Source organism: Ursus maritimus, unplaced genomic scaffold, assembly GCF_017311325.1.
Source record: "Ursus maritimus isolate PB19 unplaced genomic scaffold, ASM1731132v1 scaffold_14, whole genome shotgun sequence".
Taxonomy (NCBI): domain Eukaryota; kingdom Metazoa; phylum Chordata; class Mammalia; order Carnivora; family Ursidae; genus Ursus; species Ursus maritimus.
The window spans coordinates 27,964,459-27,983,311 of record NW_024423786.1 but is presented as its reverse complement, the minus strand read 5'-3'; the positions used below and the strand labels follow the sequence as shown (position 1 = coordinate 27,983,311).

General features: G+C 41.5%; 1 pseudogene; it reads left to right on the top strand.

Annotated features, from left to right (window-relative positions):
* Window positions 1-1,674: 1,674 nt before the first annotated feature.
* The window catches only part of LOC121102377, a 130,256-nt pseudogene continuing 113,077 nt past the window's right edge, over window positions 1,675-18,853 (top strand).

The window sequence follows — 18,853 nt, the reverse complement described above, 5'->3', positions numbered from 1 at the left end:
AGCAACACGGAATTCAGTCTTAAGTGACAGCAACCAAGAAATTCACTACTTTAAGAAACCGTCCTCTGGGGGCTTCACCGGACACTCTTTCAAAATGGAATTGACAAATTCACTTAAAAGAAACAACGGAATGCTTACTTTCTTCACTAACTCACTCCAAATGGGGACCTGACCTCTTCTCTTCTGGTCCCATCACTGTCCCTTATCCTGCAGTTACCTTCCCCCTTCTTCCTCTGGCTTGAGAACAGCTGATAGAAATAGGCACTTTTTTCACATCAAAAGCAGTCCCGAGCCGCCTCAGCCCTGCCCCAGCCTCAGACACAAAAAGCTTTTGATGCTTGTAATTGCGAAGCTCTTTGCAGCTGCACTTTATCAAGCCAAAAGCGGCTGGGCTTGGAGGGCCTCGGAGAGCCAGAAGGTGGCGGCGAAGTCACCTTGGGAAGAGAAGAGGGTCAAAGGGAGGAAGGTAGACAAGCTGACCCCGGCGGAAGGACCAGAGGGCGTGCCCCGGCTCTGGGGTCACTGAGGCAGGGGGATTAGGGGTAACATCAGCCACAGGGGGAAGCGGTGCCCGAGGACCCTTAGACGACCCTAGTCGGAATCAGCTGACCCACAGTGTGACTGGAAGCTTCACCTCCCGGGCTTGCTTTCTCCCGCCTGCCCCTGCGGCTCTCACGGCTGGGCGAGCCTCGCGCTGCTCCGAGGCGCTCTCTAGCTCTACACCGGTGCCCCCACCTGCCGGGCGCCCCCGCCCGCCGAGCGCACGCCCAGGAAGGCGGGCCCAGAGCTGAGCGCAGCCGCCCGCCGCTGGAGAGTGCCGGGAGCCCGGCAAAACGAGCAAGGCCTCTCTGGGCGCCGCGGGCTGCAAGTCACTCCCGGAGCCTTCCGGGCCAAAGAGCAGGACCTCCGCCTAGCTCCCCAGCGCTCCCGGGTGGGGCACACGGCCCTGAGGTCCAGGCCCCTCGCAGGTCCCCGGCAGCTCCAGGAGCGCTTGGAGCAGGGGCCGGGCCCGGTAGCGGTGAGGGGGCCTCGTAGCCCCTTCCCCAGGGCGCGGTCTCCTCCTCTTCCTCCTGCTCCTCCTCGCCAGCTGCGCCGCCAGCTCCCATTGTTCGCCCCGCCCGCCTGGCGACGTCCCGGCGCCGCTCCCCGGGCCTCCCAGGCGCACCTACCTTCTGCTGCCGGCGAGCCATGTCGGTGGGCTGCTTGGCGTTGAAGGGATAGGCGATGCAGCGCATCACGAACACATAGAGCTGCAGCCTCTTCTTCCTCTCCTCCTCCTCCTTCTGCAGCCGCTCCAACTCCTCCTTCTCCTTCTCGCTCACCACCGACGGGCTGGGGCTGGAGGGCCGGCCGCCACCGGCGCGACTGCTGGGCTGCAGCCCCCCGGCCCCGCCGCCGCTGCTCGCGCCGCTGCCCCCACCGCCGCCGGCGCCTACCCCGGCTCCGGCGCCGGCACCGCCGCCACCCCCAAGCCCGGCGCCGCTAACGCCGCCCGAGCCCTCGCTGGTGCGGCTGGGAGACAGGCGCGCGCCGGACGCGGCCGAGACGAGAACCTCCTTGCCGCTCTCCTCCTCCACGATCTCATCCGATTCCTCTTCGCTGGACGAAGGGTCCAGCATGGTGGCGCCTGGGGAGGGGGGTGGTCCTTGGAGCCCTGGGCTAGGGGTGCAAAAGATGGGGGGCGCTGGAGGCAGCTGGGGGTCGGCTCCCCGGGATGGGCGCTTCTCCCCAAATCAGGGAGCGGGCGCTGCTGCTCAGCCTCCGCCGCCGCGACTGCTTCCTCTGCCCGGCGATCGGGAGCTGGGCTCAGACCCAGGAGCGCGAGGGGAGGAGGGGAAAGGAGAGGTGCGTCCGTGGACCGGAGGTGGGCAAGGGGGAGAATCAATTGCGAGCCCCGAGCTCGCAGCCGGATACCATCTGCAGCCGCTGAAGGAGGCGCCTCCAGAAAAGATGCCGAGTGTTGCAAGCTGTCGATGCAGCCAAGAGCCTAAGAGGCATCTTGCCGATTGGGGAGGGAGCGGCGCTTACGTGTTTATTGGCTTAACTCTCCCGTGTCCGCTGCGTAAAGGGTGGCTGCAGAAGGCTGGAGCTGGGAGAGCGTGGAGCGGCTCCAAAGTCAGAGCTTCAGTACCGACCGTAACACTTCCCCACACTCCTCACCCCCTCTCCTTTGTGGATAATTTGATCCCCAGTTCTTGATCACCAGTTCTCATTGCCTCGACCTCTCTCACTCTCCCTCGGACAAAAAGTTGTTGGGGGAGGAAGAAATAGAGAAACCAGTATTGACTTCTTGTTAGCGAAGAGTGGGCGGTCTATTTGGAGACGCTGAATCCAGAGGTCTTGCGGAGAGGAAGTCGGTGAGATCCCGTACAAGAAAGAAAGAGTTTATCTCCTTTCCGCACACCTCTTCACACCCGGGGCTTGTGGGCAGTGGGGCTTGGCAGCTTGTTTGTCCCACCTGTGTAAACATTGATTCCAGCAATTTACAAACACCCACTCATTAAAAGTGAATCAAATTTTGAATTGATTGGTGTATGGACCATGTAGCTCAATTATTTAAGTAGAAGCCCCGCCCTTGCCTACCCCGCAAAAGCTATAATGAATATTCTTCAATTCCAAGAACTGAGAACACTTTCTGCTGAGGTAAGCATACCAGAGAAATAGAAAGGTTTCTGGTTGCTCAGCCCTTTCTCTTTTCTGGCTGCTGGAGGATCTGGGTGGAGGAGTGGGGACCCTGAGATCAGACAAAGGCACCCCAAGAACTCAGCGGCATCAACATCCGATATGTTAACTCTGTCTTACTGTCTTCATCCCTGCTTCTCGGTTATCTATTAATTCAAAGCAGCAGATGGTGTCTTCCTTCCCCTGCTCCTTTCACTTAGGCCAATAAACGCGGCGGACAAGGGAGCTGGCCAGCGTGCTGAATCTAATCAGCGACCCGCAGATGGATTGAAAACAAACCAGCACCCTCTACCCTTGGATCTTAGGCTATCTAGAGACCTTTCTCCACCTCCGCCCACCCCCATCTCCTATATTTATGCATTTTCTAATGTTCGAATTATTCCTAGATACTCGTAGGAGTTATTGTAAAAGTGTAGCGTGAATTTAAAGTTTACATCACATCTGTCTTTATGTATTTTCAAATTTACCATGAGTTTTACTGCAGGCTTCGATATTCAAGTGAAGCTTTCTTACTAATTTGAGAACTAAAAAGGAACTAAAAACAACATTTGGCTTCACATTAACTCCAACAATCCTGTTTGAGGCTTTGAATTAGTAATATATGTATAGCTTATGTTTGACTCCACCACCATACTCACCTCAAGGACATGACTATGTGGCCATCACACATTCTGTATCAATTTAAAACAAATAATCCAGCAATGTGGAAATTATTACAGTTTTGCAGTCCTCACTTTTTAATTATTTTGAAGAAGTAAAGAATGTTCAAATCATGTGGTATTGGTTTCCCTGGAACAGAAAACATAGTAGGCCAATCAATTGATAACCTTTATTCAGCACCTTTTTGTGGAGTGATTATTTTTCTAGTCGCTTGGGGTAGATGGAATTTTTAAAAGACATTCTCTTAAAGAGTCTATAATCTCCTTTGGGAGATACAATATAAACATGTGAAAAAGATTAATAGCACTTATTTCAAGGCAACATATCAACAAATCCAAGTTAGTAAACTGCTAAAATCTTGCATGAATGAAACAACTGGGAATGGAAAAGAATTCTGTGTTTCTCAAAGAAGAGAGTTAAATTTTAAAGGAAGGAACCATATGAATGAATGGTGAAAAGAGAAGATATTAAAAGTGAAAACGTACTTGACAAGGCCATAATGATAAGACAAGGGACCAAGTAAGGTACAAAGTGTTATGGAGATGGGGTACGGGTAGGTAAGGGAAAAGTGGGGAGAATAAAAGAAGCTGAAATAATAATGCATTTGGCCAAGTAGAGGGATCATGTTTAGGGCACAAAAATGAATTAAGTTACCAAGGGAGAATATGGTGATTTGAGGAGGGAGTGATCCTGAAGGCCAAACAAAGGCCATTTACCAGTTAAATATTTCTTCTTTAAGCAAGCTTAAGCATTTAAGTATTATTGCATTAGACACTGGGAGAAGAGTGACCATGAATTCTGTCTTCAGAACCGCTTGGAACTTCTCAATTGCTATAAAAAGGTTTTGTTTACTGTTGTATTTTTACAAATTCCTTTGGCATTCTTTGGGGTATTTTCCCCAATTATACTCATTAAAACAAAAACTCAGTGCCTATGTTTTGTTAATCATATAAACATATGACTTGGGTATTAAATGTAACATTGCATAGCTAAACCTAAGAATCTTCTCAATCCCCCCATGAGTTTTCAGAGAGACTTAAACAGATTTTATGAGAAAACTTTTACACGTTTCTTTTCAAATGGTGTGCGTTCTTGTCTTTTAAAGTATACATCCTTTTAAGGATATCTTTTACCTTAGCTAAAAGTTAATTCAAAGTCCTTGGGGGCTATTACAGCTCTTTGCTACTGCTAAAGATAAGCTATGCCAACCAGAACTCCTTAGACATTTAAACCAAGAGTCGGCTTTCTAGATACAAATTTTGATGAACAAGAATGAAAATAACCCCAGAACATATCCAAAGGCTCTTAATATTTGTTTGCCTTTTGTTAACATGCATGTTCTTATTTTTAAAAATATCATTATACCATCAATTCTAATACAATCACTATATTCTCGAATAAGTTATTTTAGATACTTGCATGTTTGCCCCTACCTCCAGTTCTGCTTTGTAAGAAACCTGAATAACCTCAAGGTGATGGAATAAATTTTAGTGAGCCATCTGGAGACCATATCATGAAAGCATTAGTTATAACATTGATTTTTTTAAAAATCCCACCCACTAAAAGCAAAGTCTAGAGGAGATGGAAACAACTGAAACATTAACCCAGGGTTTTCTCATCTAGACCATCCTCCTCTGAAGTGTTTGCTGTGATCCTGTAAAAGGCCACAAGTATGAGGAGTTATGAGAGTCATTGGCAATTGATAGACACTTTGGTGAAAAATAATCACTTTTTTATGTCACTCATATAACAATCAAGTAACACTGAGTTTAATGGCAATTTTAATGTTTTTATGTGTTTTTTACTAGAAGATAGTTTGGTTGAGTTATTTTTTTAAAATCTCATAACAAGTTTCATATTATAAAGATGTAATCATAATCATCTCCAATCAATATTTCTTTTATTTTTAAAATTTTAGGAATAGCTCACAAGCACTAAAAGGGGAAATATGAACCTTATGAAATACCTATGTCAAGTTAAATGCTTGGGCTCTCAATCTAGGCAGTTCTGCTTCTGCTACTTAACAGCAGAGTTATTCTGAGAAACTTACTAATGACTCAGACTCAGTTTCCTCATCTGTAAAATGAGGGATGATTGTACTCACTTCCCTTGGAATGTCAGGAAAATTAAATTAGATATTATATTAAAAGGATTTTTCAACAAATTAAAAGTAGAATTACCATATGATCCAGTAATTCCACTACTAAGTATTTTACCCAAAGAATATGAAAACATTAATTGGGAAAGATATATACACCCCTATGTTCACTGCAGTATTATTTACAATAGCCAAATTATGGAAGCAGCTCAAGTGTCCATCAATAGATGAATGAATAAAAAAGATGTGGTATATATATACACAATGGAATATTATTTAGCCATAAGAAAGAATGTGATCTTGCAATTTGCAATGACATGGATGGAGCCAGAAAGTATAATGCTAAGTGAAATAAGCCGGTCAGAGAAAGACAAATATTATTTGATTTTACTCATATGTGGAATTTAAGAAACAAAACAAAAAAGCAAGCAAAGAGACAAACCAAAGAAACAAAAAACAGACTCTTAACTATAGAGAACAAACTAATGGCTACCAGAGGGGAGGCTGGTGGGGGGATTGGTGAAATAGGTGAAGGGGATTAAGAGTACACTTATCATTATGAGCACTAAGTAATGTATAGAATTGTTAAATCACTATATTGTACACCTGAAACTAATACAACAGTGTATGTTAACTACACTGGAGTTAAACAAATTTTTAAGTATTTTTCAATAGATTTTAGGTTTAAACTTTTTTTTTTTCAATGGTAGAAGGGCTTATAATAAATGAGATGACCAGAACTTGGGCACAAATAATTAAAAGGAAAAACAACATTAAAGACACCAAATAATCCAGGAATAGGTCCTTAAATAATAGAATATTTGCCTATTTATTTCATTGATCTTTGTCTTATTTTGGATAGTATTTTCAGGGACTTAGAAAATGGTTTATTTTCTTTGAGAAAATTACTCTTCATCATTACTCTTTATCATATGATAATTCTTACTGAAGTGAAATGAAGTAGGTTAGGATGGAATTAAAGGACAATCATAAGACTAAAAATAATAAAATCGAGCCACACAAAAACATCTTCTTTCACTCCAGGCAATAAAACATGTTTTAGAATGATAAATAATACTACTTACAGGAATTGGTTTTGGAAAACCACCTTATTAGTTAAGATAAAAAAGAAAAACAGAACAACATATTTTACAATAAATATTTGACTTGAATTCTGAAAACCAACTATTCACAAGGGTGAATTCCTCACATATACAGTTTCTTTTAATAGAAGCGAGAGCTAGATGTTGTGTAGATTGAAATGCAGTTTATGCTGGTGTTTGCGAACTAAGTGGATAATTGAGTCCTTTGCATTGACATGGATATGGCAACATGCCAGCAAATAAAAGAGAAAAAAGGACCCACATATATATTGCTATGTAAGATATTACATAGATAGTTTGCCTGATTTGCAAAATTCTCCAATTTGGCTTACCTTGGTAAATGCTGCTATCATTATACCTTCATCTTCTTGAAAAGATTTTTCTGGGTTGATTATCCGGGTTATATTTAATTGTTTTCACAAACTACATTGGCTTTAGATTGGGAAGTTTTCTGAGGATTGAAAGTAGGAATGACTGAAATCAGGGTGTTTTTTTATTAATAAATTTGTTTTCCGTTTTAAATAATTGAAAATAGCAAGTTCCTTCAATTGCGGCTAGCTTAAAACATGAGTCTTTGGATACCTTATCTTTTGGAGGAGGAAAGTGAGTAGGAAAAAAAGGTTAAGAGAGGTTTGAGGAATGAAGGGAAAATAAGTGAAAATGTAAGCATGGGTCCTGATCAAGGGGGTCCTGATACTATCACCTAGGTCAGGGTTCTGTAAAGATAAACATATTGCAGGAAATGCTCTAAATTAGATCTAGTCACCTACATGCCAAACCAAACTAGCAAAGAGAAGTTCATATATTAAGGCCTGCTCTTTTGTCATAAGAGTGCCCTTCTTCTTCTTCCCCTTCTTCTTAGGGTGACACTGACTCTGCTTCCATAGGAGAGTCCACTATTCCAGCCCATTGTCTGTAAGAACACCATACTCTTCTCTTGTTTCTTTCATCAATAGGGATTTCCTGCCTGGTGTGTTTCCAAAAGAATATTTAGGGAGATGCTGACATGTTGTTATTTTTCACTTACAAGTTGTACCTAATGATTTACCATGAGGAGGAATGAACTCTTTTAAGAACCTAACATTCCTTTGTGACAGGATTTGGTATACTCCAACTGCGTACTTATGAGTGTACAAATCCTTTTCTTTCATTGTCCTTCATCCTGTGTGACTCTTGGGAGACATATGCAAATAACAAATACAGATGAACATCACAATGTCACTGTGATGATTACTAGGCCAGGGCTTAATACTTCCCCTGCACAGAACTCTGAAAATGTTCAAGTAAAACATATATTTTGGCTTTCTATCTAAGCAGAATCTCCACCTTCATAATCCAGAATTCATATTTTGATGTTTTATCACTTTCTGGAAAGTTTCAAGATACAGGAAGATGAAATAACAATTGGTACCATTAGGCATGTCTAAAACAAGAGATATGCCCCAAGATTGCTGGCCTTGAATCCACTCACCCCAGTCACATGGAAAAAAAAAATAGAAGAGATATACATGGGTGCCGTAGCTCTTCAATGCACAGTGACCTGCCCACTCATAAACATGCCTCAACTGGCATATATCATCTAATAAATCTGATTAATATGCTCTCTTCTTGAAGAGGAGATAGGAAGTAGGAAAACACACTGGCAGAGAGCCAGAAGCTTGTCTTTCTCCCTGCAGGATCATAACCCAAGCTACCAACCTTTCACCAAGTGGCTCAGGCTCTCACTCTCCCTGATTATTCTGCAACCAAGAATCTAGATGAACCTCTGCACTTGTTTTTTAAGATTGAGTCTCTATTAGGTATATTTATTTGGAATTCTGGCACTCTTCTTGGCAATGTCTTTGAAAGAGATAAGGAGATAATGCATGTGTGTACTTAGAACAAAGTCTAGCCCATAGTAAGCTTCTGATAAATGCCAGTGGAGATGGTGATGCTGTTACAAAATTTTATTCAAAATAACAAAGCTAGGCCCCATTTTTGTTTTTTTGGGGTTTGGAAGAAGGTAAGGGGGTATGGTGTACTAAGGCCAGTGAAAAACTTCTTGACCCTCAAGAGAAAGGCAACTTAGCACTGGAAAGCTGTGGTAGTCTATGAGAGTCAACACCAGGGGGACAATAAAACAGTTCTTGCAGGGAGTGGGTGTTGTGTTCTTCCAGTGTAGATTTAATACCCCACCCCCACCCCTGCTCTACCCATTCTGATATTTTAGTCTACTTTTACAATTTTAGAAGGTATACCAGCATAAAAAGGAAAGTTAAGTAAAAGATGAGGCCAAGTAGCAAAGCTTGAAGAGTTAGTTGGCTAGGACTTTAAAGAGAGCCCTTGGAGTGTATTTGAACAGGCATATCAACTGCCATAGATATACTCTTCTTCATCATTTCCTTGAAGGGCATTATTATGTAATGCCATATAAAAGGACCATATACAAACTTCCCCAAATTAGTGAAAATCAATCTGCATTTCAATCAAATCATCATAAGAAATGCAATAAAAGTTTAAAGAATATTCTGCACTCAGGGGCGCCTGGGTGGCTCAGTCATTAAGCGTCTGCCTTCGGCTCAGGGGGTGATCCCAGGGTCCTGGAATTGAGCCCCGCATCGGAATCCCTGCTCTGCTGGGAGCCGGCTTCTTCCCCTCCCACTCCCCCTGCTTGTGTTCCCTCTCTTGCTGGCAGTCTCTCTTTCTGTCAAATAAATAAATAACATCTTAAAAAAAAAAAAAAAAAGAAAGAATATTCTACACTCAAAGTCAACTTGCAGTGGAGAAACTGCAAAAAGTTAGACCTAAATCATAAAGCCTTATCTTTCTTTGCATTATTATTTATACCGCACAACAAAATGAGACTCCTATGAGTCACCAGTACTTTTTTGTACTGTCAGCCATTAAAACATTAAAACAGCACATTTACCCTGCAGTGGCCATAACCGATTTGATTACTTCAGAAAATGTGTGGGAAAGGAAAACAACACATGTGTGATGATGCCTTCAGGCAATAGGTTGAGTAATCACATAAAACTGAGTAATCATTTGTTTTCCCACCCATACATGTGCATAACCTCTAGTGACTTGACAGACAGTGGGAATGATTTTATGGAGTAACTTCATCATGGGACTCAATCACGTATTCAGGGCTATTGAGGGCAACTGAGACTTCAGTTCCTTGTTGACATCTTACTAGTAGGGGGATGAAAACTGATGAATGTTCAAATTATATCCATATTCATGACATAAAATATATGACGTTAAAATTGATCTCTCAAAGGAGCTACTAGTTTAAAAAAATAGGAAAAACCATAGCCTGGTGATGAGGGAATGGAAGCCAAGCTGAGGACAAAGCAGAAGCCGACACCCTGCAACCCCTCCCCCTGGGATGTATACAACATTCCTCAGGCACTCCTGGCTGCCCTACAGGACAAAGAAACAGTTAACCTATAGATACCGCTATTTTGCAAGACCGGAGTCTCCCTCAGTTTACAGATGTCTTAGCAGTCTACAAGAACAAAGCTATCAGTAACCTAGCTTCCAGAAGGAAATGTATATAGACACAATTAAACTTCCTTACTACCTACAGTCCATTGACAAGTCCTTGAAACAGGCACAGTGACATTCCTCTAGGAACTCAGCTGCCTTGATGTTAATTCTTTGCTAAGGGCCAAAGGCAGTCCTAGTCTGACCCCCTCCCCTCCACCAAGATCCTGTAGGTCTACTTTAACGTATAAAAATTCCTTTGGAAACTTCCTTTATCTCTACCCTCCCCCTCAAGATACGTGTTGTCAATCATCCCCCAAGCATATGGCCCACCGATATACATCTGAAGGGTCTTATGACTCAGGTTTTATTAGACAGTAATAAATGACCTTTTCCCAACAACAGCTAGCCCCCTCAAGGTCCTGGAAATCTTGCTTCCAAAATTCCTTACAGACTTAAGCTATCCCTAACCCCCTCCCAACTTGAGGGTATATAATGGGCCATTCCTCACAACCCCAGTGCAGCAGCTCTTTTTGCCCACAGGTCTTGTCCCTGTGCTTTAATAAACCACCATTTTGCACCAAAGATGCCTCAAGAATTCTTTCTTGGTCGTCGGCTCTGACTCCACCCCACTGAACCTCACCTATATTCCACAACCTCATCACTGGTAAAGGTTTGATTTTTTTACCTAAGTTTGCCCAGGTGATAAAGGCAAACTTCTAATATCTCCATATCAAATTTATATTCCATAGTTATTGATACAGTCTCAGGGTCAAATATTTGTTTTTGATTTTGTTTTTTGCCTTATAATTGCCTTTGTTATTGTCATGGTTTGTTTATTGTTATTGTTTTTTTAGTTCTTATAGACATTACTCACTGGGTAAAACATGTCCAAGCACCTCCTATTTTATTAACTGAGTTGCTTCTAGAAAGAAAGAAGATACTCAAACCAAGAATCTAAAACACCAAATTTTGCATTTAAACTTGGATTCAAATTCTGATTCTACCAGCTATGTGGCCTGGAAAAAAGAGTGGCTTCTTTGATCCTCAGTTCTTCAACCTTTAAATTGGCAATGAAAGTACCAAAAATGCAGAGTATTTTTATGAGGGTGAATCAAGTTCATGCATCTAAAATGCTTAACACAGTATCTGGCACATATTCATGAAATGAAAACAATGATCAACATTATACATGAATTTTCATCCCACTGAATGGGCAGACCAAAAGAAGAATATGTCTGGCATTTGCCTTCTGCAGGGAGGATAGGTCCTATTGGAGAAATTTCTACAAAAATTCCACTTTGTTATCAAGAACTTTACCTGCCATCCGGAATAAAGTACTTCGCTTGAGATAGCTTAGACAAATACATGAAGTTATCATTATATATTTCGTCAAAATTCATCTCAAGAAGAACTTATTTGCCAAGTGGCCACAAAATAAGGATGTTATAACCAGACTTGTAATGAGGTTGACATTCCTGGAAGAAAAAAGAAAGAAAAGGCCATTCAAACATTGCTTTTTAAAGGGCTCAGCTAAATAGCTTTCAGAAAGAGCTTCTACTAGCTTGTATTTGCATAACAAAAAGATTCCCCCACCTTCCTATAGTCTTATTTGCAGATCCCAAATAGAATATTTATTAAAGTCTAGATGCAATTAAGTCTTTTGTGAAATTTGTGTTTGATCATGAATAGGGGTGAGTCAGAAAGTCTGTGAACATAAAGTCTGTGGAACATAAAGGGAAGTATACAAGAAAGCATTCTTATCTTATATTTAGCAATAACATTCAAATGACAAAAAAAGAGAGAAGATTTCAGAGTAAGATGAAGTTTTCCATTGAGTGCATTCACTGCTAATCTTGGTTTCTTTGTTTATTGCTCTCATTAATTCAACTAACATATGCTAGATGTTGGAAGATTTGCTTATAAAGTGGTGATGGGAAAGGTAGTCTTTGCCCTAACCTAATCTGTCTGGATTCTGAAAGTGCTTTTGTATGAAAGGAAAATATAGTGAGTCCTCAAATAGTAATGTGTGTTTCATTAACATAACAAAAACCATGTTTTAGATTACTACTAAAAGATGCCATAAAATCTCAGCTTTTTTATTTCACTCCAGAAACTTAAAAGGAAGTCTGTTCTCACCTTCATTATTGTTCTGAATTAGGATTTTTTAAAAATGGTCTATATTTTACTATGAATATTTCAGAGAGGTAGTTCCTAAGAGTTTACCTAATCTGGAAAGGTATTTGGGGGAGGGGGGCCAAGCAGGGTGATTTTTTTTTTTTTTTAGCATAAAAGATGTCTTAAACTAATCAACTAATTTGTTGATTAATTCCATAATTCCATGGAAACTACAGCAGGGTTATGCATTTGGATAGTGTCACCAAGTAAGGGAGAATAAATTTCCTTTTACTGTGATTTTGTAGACTTAAATATCCCAAAGTAATTTGTTTGTCACCTCACCTTATTTTCCTTTGCAAAGGCCAAACAAATCAACTTGAGAGAAAAAGGGAAGGAAAACAATAATCTATGTTTTCATTTTCCTAGATTATTTGATTCCCTGGTAGGTTTGCTCACTTACATATCATACCAAAATATTCATAATTTAAAAGTTGGCAGGAAATGAGACTGCAATCCTTCTGTCCCTGTCGGAACATATCAGGGAATCAGGATTTTCCCTTACCCCAGAGATTCCTTTCAGCATGAGCCAATTTTCAAGACTGGGGATGCTAAGTGACAAGAATTACATGTGAAACCTTACAATAAGCCAAGAGTTCTGGTGGATGCACCCTAAAAGTGTGTTCCAGAACCTCAAAGGCATTTTGATTCTGTTCATTAAAATGTGGATGTGTTTCTAACCACTGGGACCAGCATCACTTGTCATTTAAGTCAGATGTTGTGAGCCGAGGCTCTGGTAATACTTATCATTTATGTAGGTATATAGGGACTTCTAATAACACTTATTAAGTAACTCTTGACTTTAGAGTTCAGTTATTTTTTTCATTGATTCATTAAAAACACACTGAGGCCCTATTATGTACCAACTTCTGTGTTAGATCTTGAGCCAAGTGTTTTGCTTCCAAGGGACTCACAGTCTATCTGGGAATATAGGCAATAGAAGAAAAATGATAATGTCCTCTGGAAAGTTCAAGGATAGATCTATCTGCCTTGAGTGTTATGGGATCAGCTAGGAGGACCACTTAGGGTTGGGCTGTAAAAACTGGATGAGGAAATAGAAAAGTAGAATTGACAATAGGCTATAGTCTAATATGTCGGAAAGATGGAAAATATACCAAAGAGGGTGATCTGGGGAGAATCTCTATTTTGAAATATGTCTTTATGATAGTGCCAGAAAGGTTTTAAGGTGATACCTTTCTAAAAGGAGAAGGGGAACACAGGGGGATTTCTGGGCAAGGAGAACTATGTGAGGAGAGGCTCAAGGGCAAAGAGCAGAACTGTATATGGAAAGGTCTGCTCAGAGACTGGAATCAGGCCTGGGTTCAAATCCCTACTCTGTCACTCTCTAGCTAATACTGAGATAATCCATGCAGAAATTTCTTAGAGCACTTGAAGCTTCACCGAATAAGGGAAAATAAATTTCCTTTTACCATGATTTTGTAGACTTAAATTTCCCAAAGTAATTTTTTGCCACCTGACCTTCTTTTCTTTTGCTAATCACAACCTGCCTAGTTATTCTATTTTTAATTCAGACATTCATTGTTAGCTTTAGAGAATTCTAAGATTAAGTTACCTTAAAATTTGCCCTATTTGGGGAATAATAGTAGTGATCACAATGATAAATGTTGTTGATGATAATAATGATAATCAACACAATGTTCACTCATGGGGTGCTTTCTTAATATGTGTGTTTTATGTGTTTCCTCTCATTTTTTTGCTAACAAGTGCCTCATGGTCTTGATTTGAATTAGTGCTATGAGACACCTCAGTACAGTATAGGGTAGATGAGCTTCTAGGATTGCTTCTTGGTTATAGTTTGGATTCTAGTCATTATAAAGGCTATCACGAGCACAGTAACCTGGACTCAGATCCCGGCCACAACAGCTGGTATAGCCATGTGTCTTGGGCAAGTCACTTAATGCTTCAGGTCACAAATTTCCTTTGTTATGGTATTTTCTTTATAGGATCATTCTAAGGATTAAGAAGTAAGGGTCAAGAAATGTATCTATTAGATCTCATCATAATCATCATGTAGCTTTTTTCCTCCACACTCCTGACAAATACAGCAATATCAACAAGAGCATAGGTCAGGACTCCCCTTTTGATTTTTTTCACCAATCTCCTCACTTGAAGGGAAGGCTCCTGAATAAAGATATTCGATCTCGTGGGTCAATCATTTTGACACTTTTCTACTGCTTCCAAGAGACACGATTCAAATACCATTATGGACAGCTCTTCCTTTACCCTGCCTGCTCCTTAGAAAGACCCTTTGGTTCAATTCCCATCTGTTAATAATTTTGTACTCCGTATCCCATTAATAATTTCTAGTATCTATTCCCCATCCTTCCTAAATTCTAGTTAAGAAATCTTGAAACAGTTTTTCATTTTTCCTTTGTCCCTCCCATGGGCATTAATTAGCCTCAGAGCTCAAAAGACATGGCTATAAAATAACCACCATCCCCATTACCAAAAATGCAGGTTATAGTCTGTAAAAAATATTTCCCACAGCACACTGCTATCACGGGTGGCATGAGGGACAGCCAAACCTTTAAAGTCCACAAACAGTATTAACCACAACTTTCATGAAAGTGACTTTGAGTTGAATTTGGAAAGAAAGTTGGAGCTTCTAGAATTGCTTAGGTGAAGTCTCTCCCTATGAACTAGGGAAGAACAGGACCTATTACTCTGACAATGAGGTGGGAATAAAAATGCAGAATTACATGACTTCTGTCCTTTCTTACTTCCCCCTACCCCCAATTTGAATAGCGCACCTTCATGTGGGGCTTCCCTTGGACATCAGAGGGCATTAGAATGACTTACGTTGGGGACGCCTGGTTGGCTTGGTTGGTTAAGCATCTGACTCTTGATTTCAGCTCAGGCCATGATCTCAGGGTCCTGAGATGGAGCCCTGCGGACGGGCTCCGTGCTTGGCAGGGAGTCTGCTTGAGTTTCTCTCTCTCCTTCTCCCACTGCCCCTCCCCCTGCTCATGCTCTCTCTCTCTCATTCTCTCTAATAAATAAATAAATCTTTTTTTTTAAAAAAGGCCCTACTTTGTCTCTGCTCATGGCAACTCAAAACATCTGCTTTGAGCCGTGGTTTTCAAATTTTAGTGTGTATAAAGGATGCCTGGAAACAATCTTAAAGATGGAAATTTCTGGGCCCCATCCCCCTAGTTTTTGATGTATTAGGTCTATGGTAGGTTTCTGGAATATGCATTTTTGTCAGTTGTCCTATGATGAATTGGTGCAAATAGTCTATGTCTTCCCTTTGAGAAACACCCCTTAGTGAACTTTCATTCTTATGACTTATGGATAGAGGAGATAGGATATAGATCTCAAATTATTACTTGTACAGGAAATGCTCAATAGAACATGAAAGAGAGATATTTTCTTCTACATATGTAGGAAAGAGAATCCTCAGGAGAAAAACAACCAGAATGGGGTCTTAATGACAGTGTCATTCTGGGGGAGTTAGAATGAGGAAATACCCAAGCCCAAGAAAATTACATTGTCTGCAAATCACAACCAGTCCTGAAGGCTTTGCCTTCATCTGAAGACTGGTTTCCTCTCTCTCTCCTCTCCACTGAGCCCTAGGATAATCTAAGCAGCCACTCCCAGAGGACTTCCCTGCTCTGTTCCAAGTCATTCTTGGCACTCCAGACCTTACTTCTACTCTCTGGGTTCCAGGTTTCAGTTTGATGGAAACAGGATGTGAACACCAGATGCATCCCTCTTGGCAAAATGAGTAGGAACCTCTATGGCCTTGCCCCATTCCCATCCTGAGGGAGGAGGAGGAGCTACCTCACCAAAGAGAACTAGGAAATCGGGGCTAGAGTCTCCACTCAAGAACGGAAACCTCTGGGCACAGTATTCAGGCAAATGGCCTCCCAGTACACTAAGGCTCTGTCTTACTCTGTTTCAACCATGGAAAAATGAGTCAGGGCCCAGATAAAAATTTTCTTTTGGGTGCTGCTCAATGGGAAGTGTATTTTAAGAAGGGAAAGCTATTTTTAAGGATTACTTTTATTAGTCTATTGATTCCAGACTCAGAAATGGGTCAGCTCTCCTCCTGTGCTGTTAACGGTATTTTTGAGAAGTCGTTAAATAAATGCAAAGTCACTAATTTGCCACTTGGAGTCCTGACCCACTCTTATGCTCTCCCAAGGATAAGAGATGATTTTGTTCTTAGCCTATTTTGCTGTCAGCCTATTTTTCATTCACTGAGAATCCCTGACCTCTCCATCCCAGGTTAGGCAGTCAGGAGCCCCAGCGGGATTCTCAGACTCAATCTGCAGTTATTTTAAGAATTTAAATTACATAAGCAAGGCCCTTTTTAGAATCCCTTCTTAGGGTCAGCCCCACACAAGACATCATTAAAATTGCTGCCATGAGCATGTGAGTGACTTTTGCCATTTGGTCTTTTATGACTAGGGCTGCAGAGGCTGTTACCATGAGAAGGGGGGTGCAGATCATCTGGTCTCTACTCCTACAGAGTTGCTGGGAACAACACTCTTAGCACTGTAGAAATGGCAGAGGGAACACTGGCTATAGAAACAGAAACTCAACTCAAACCAGTTTAAGGAAGGAAAGGAATGTGTGGGCTCACCAACTTAATCCAGCAATAGAGATTTAGGCACAGTTGGTCCGGAGCTTAGGAGAAGTAAGACATCAAGATTCAGTCCCTTTTTCTTTCAGTTCTGCTTTGCTTTGTGTTGACTTTACTCTGGGTCAGGCCTTCTCCATGTAATGTCCCCTGGCAATTCCAGACAATGTCCTTACTGTATAAGTCCTTTGGAAAGAAGTACATTCTTTTTTTTCCCAAGAGTTTCCCAAAAGTTTTGACTGGAACTTCATTACATTGATTGGGACCAAATGTCATGTATGCTCCATTGCCATGACCAAGGGCATGCAGTGCTCTGATTAGGTGATCCAAAATCACATGCCCGCTCTTAGAGTCAGAATCACCCACTGAAGGACATGAATTGTGTTGGAAAGATGTGGTTCTCCAAGGGAAACAAATATTTGGTCTCAGAAGAAAATCAGTGGAGGTTGGGGAGAAAGAAAAAACAACCCTACGACATGCAATTTGATTAGACAAAACAAATGATGATATGAGTTCCTTGATGGACTTCCAGATTTGGGGAAACACCCACTAACCCCAGAGCACTCACATTCCCAAATCTCATGTAGCCCTTGAAACATGGCCAAAATAAGAAAAGAAAAAGCAAACCCTATCATGGAGCCACTTGCCTGTCCTGCCAGAGAGTCCAGTGCATAAGGCCAAGATAGCTGCAAAAGTTTGGGCCATTCCAGCTCTTGTATCAAATGATGTTATTCAACAAGAGAAAAATTGCTATTATTTAGTGAGTGTCTACCATATGCCAAGTGCTGTGCTGGGTGTTACACACACACACACACACACACACAGAGCGCAAATATCTGATCTATACATGATATTTAGATTCATACTGCTCGTCTGTGTGTATTATTTAGACTCATTGGATAGGGGGTCTGAAGGCACAGCAGTGATGAAAAAAAAAAGGTCTTGAGGGTCAGAAATATATCTTGTTCATTTCCATATCCTTATTATTTTACTATATTCTGGGTCCTATGTAAAGTACTTTTAAAATCCTCATTCATTTAATCCTTACAACAATCCTATGAAGTGGTTACTGTTTTTAATCTCTGTTTTACAGATAATGAAACTGAGGCACAGAGTGGTTACCCAGACAGTAAATGGAAGCTTTAAATGAGATTCAAGCCCAGGCAGTCTGACTTCACAGCTTCTCCTAAAAAGTGTACTAATTTTTTTGGGGGGGTACAGATTTATTTATTTGTTTCGGGGGCAAGATCCGAAGGTGCGTCAGAGGGAGAGAGAGAGAAACTTTAGCAGACTCTCCACTGAACGCAGACCCTGACTTGGGCCTCGGCGCAGGGCTTGATCTAATGACCCTCAGGGTCATTAGATCAAGCCCTGCACCGAAACCAAGAGTCAGACGCTTAACTGACTGTGCCACCCAGGTGCCCCAAAAGTGTACTAATTCTTGTTAATCTAAACATGGAAATAGGGATCTAGCTCCTTGACTCACAATTTTGACAAAACCATACAGCAGAAAGATAGATGCTCTATACCTGTACTGTCTAATATGTTATTGGCCACATGTGGCTATTTAAATTAAAACTAATTGAAATTAAATTAAAGTTTAGTTCCTCAGTTCCCTAGTCACATTCTAGGTGCTCAGTAGCCACATGTGGCTAGACTAGTGCAGATAGAAAACAATTCCGTTCTTAAGAGAAAATTCTATCAGGTGACAGTAGTAGATGAATTCTAAGTGCCATTTCCAATCTTGATAGGAATAGGAAACTGACTGGTTTTGGTAGAATATCCCTACCAACCATGCTGGTTTCTGTTCCCCATTTGCAGTCCATTCCCTCCTCACAGTGAGCAACCATGCTTTTCCATCCCACTCCCTTTATACATTGTCTGCTCTGGGCCTCTCTACAGTCACACAAGGCAGGAATCTCTAGCTCATAACTGCCACCCCTTCTTCAAGTTCTACTTAAAGCAGGGAATCTGGCTGCACTGTTGGCAGGAAACCCTGGCAAAGGTGGAGCTGGACATAAAACTCTGGGTTTGATATCCTAAAAGATACTGCTTCTGTGGTGG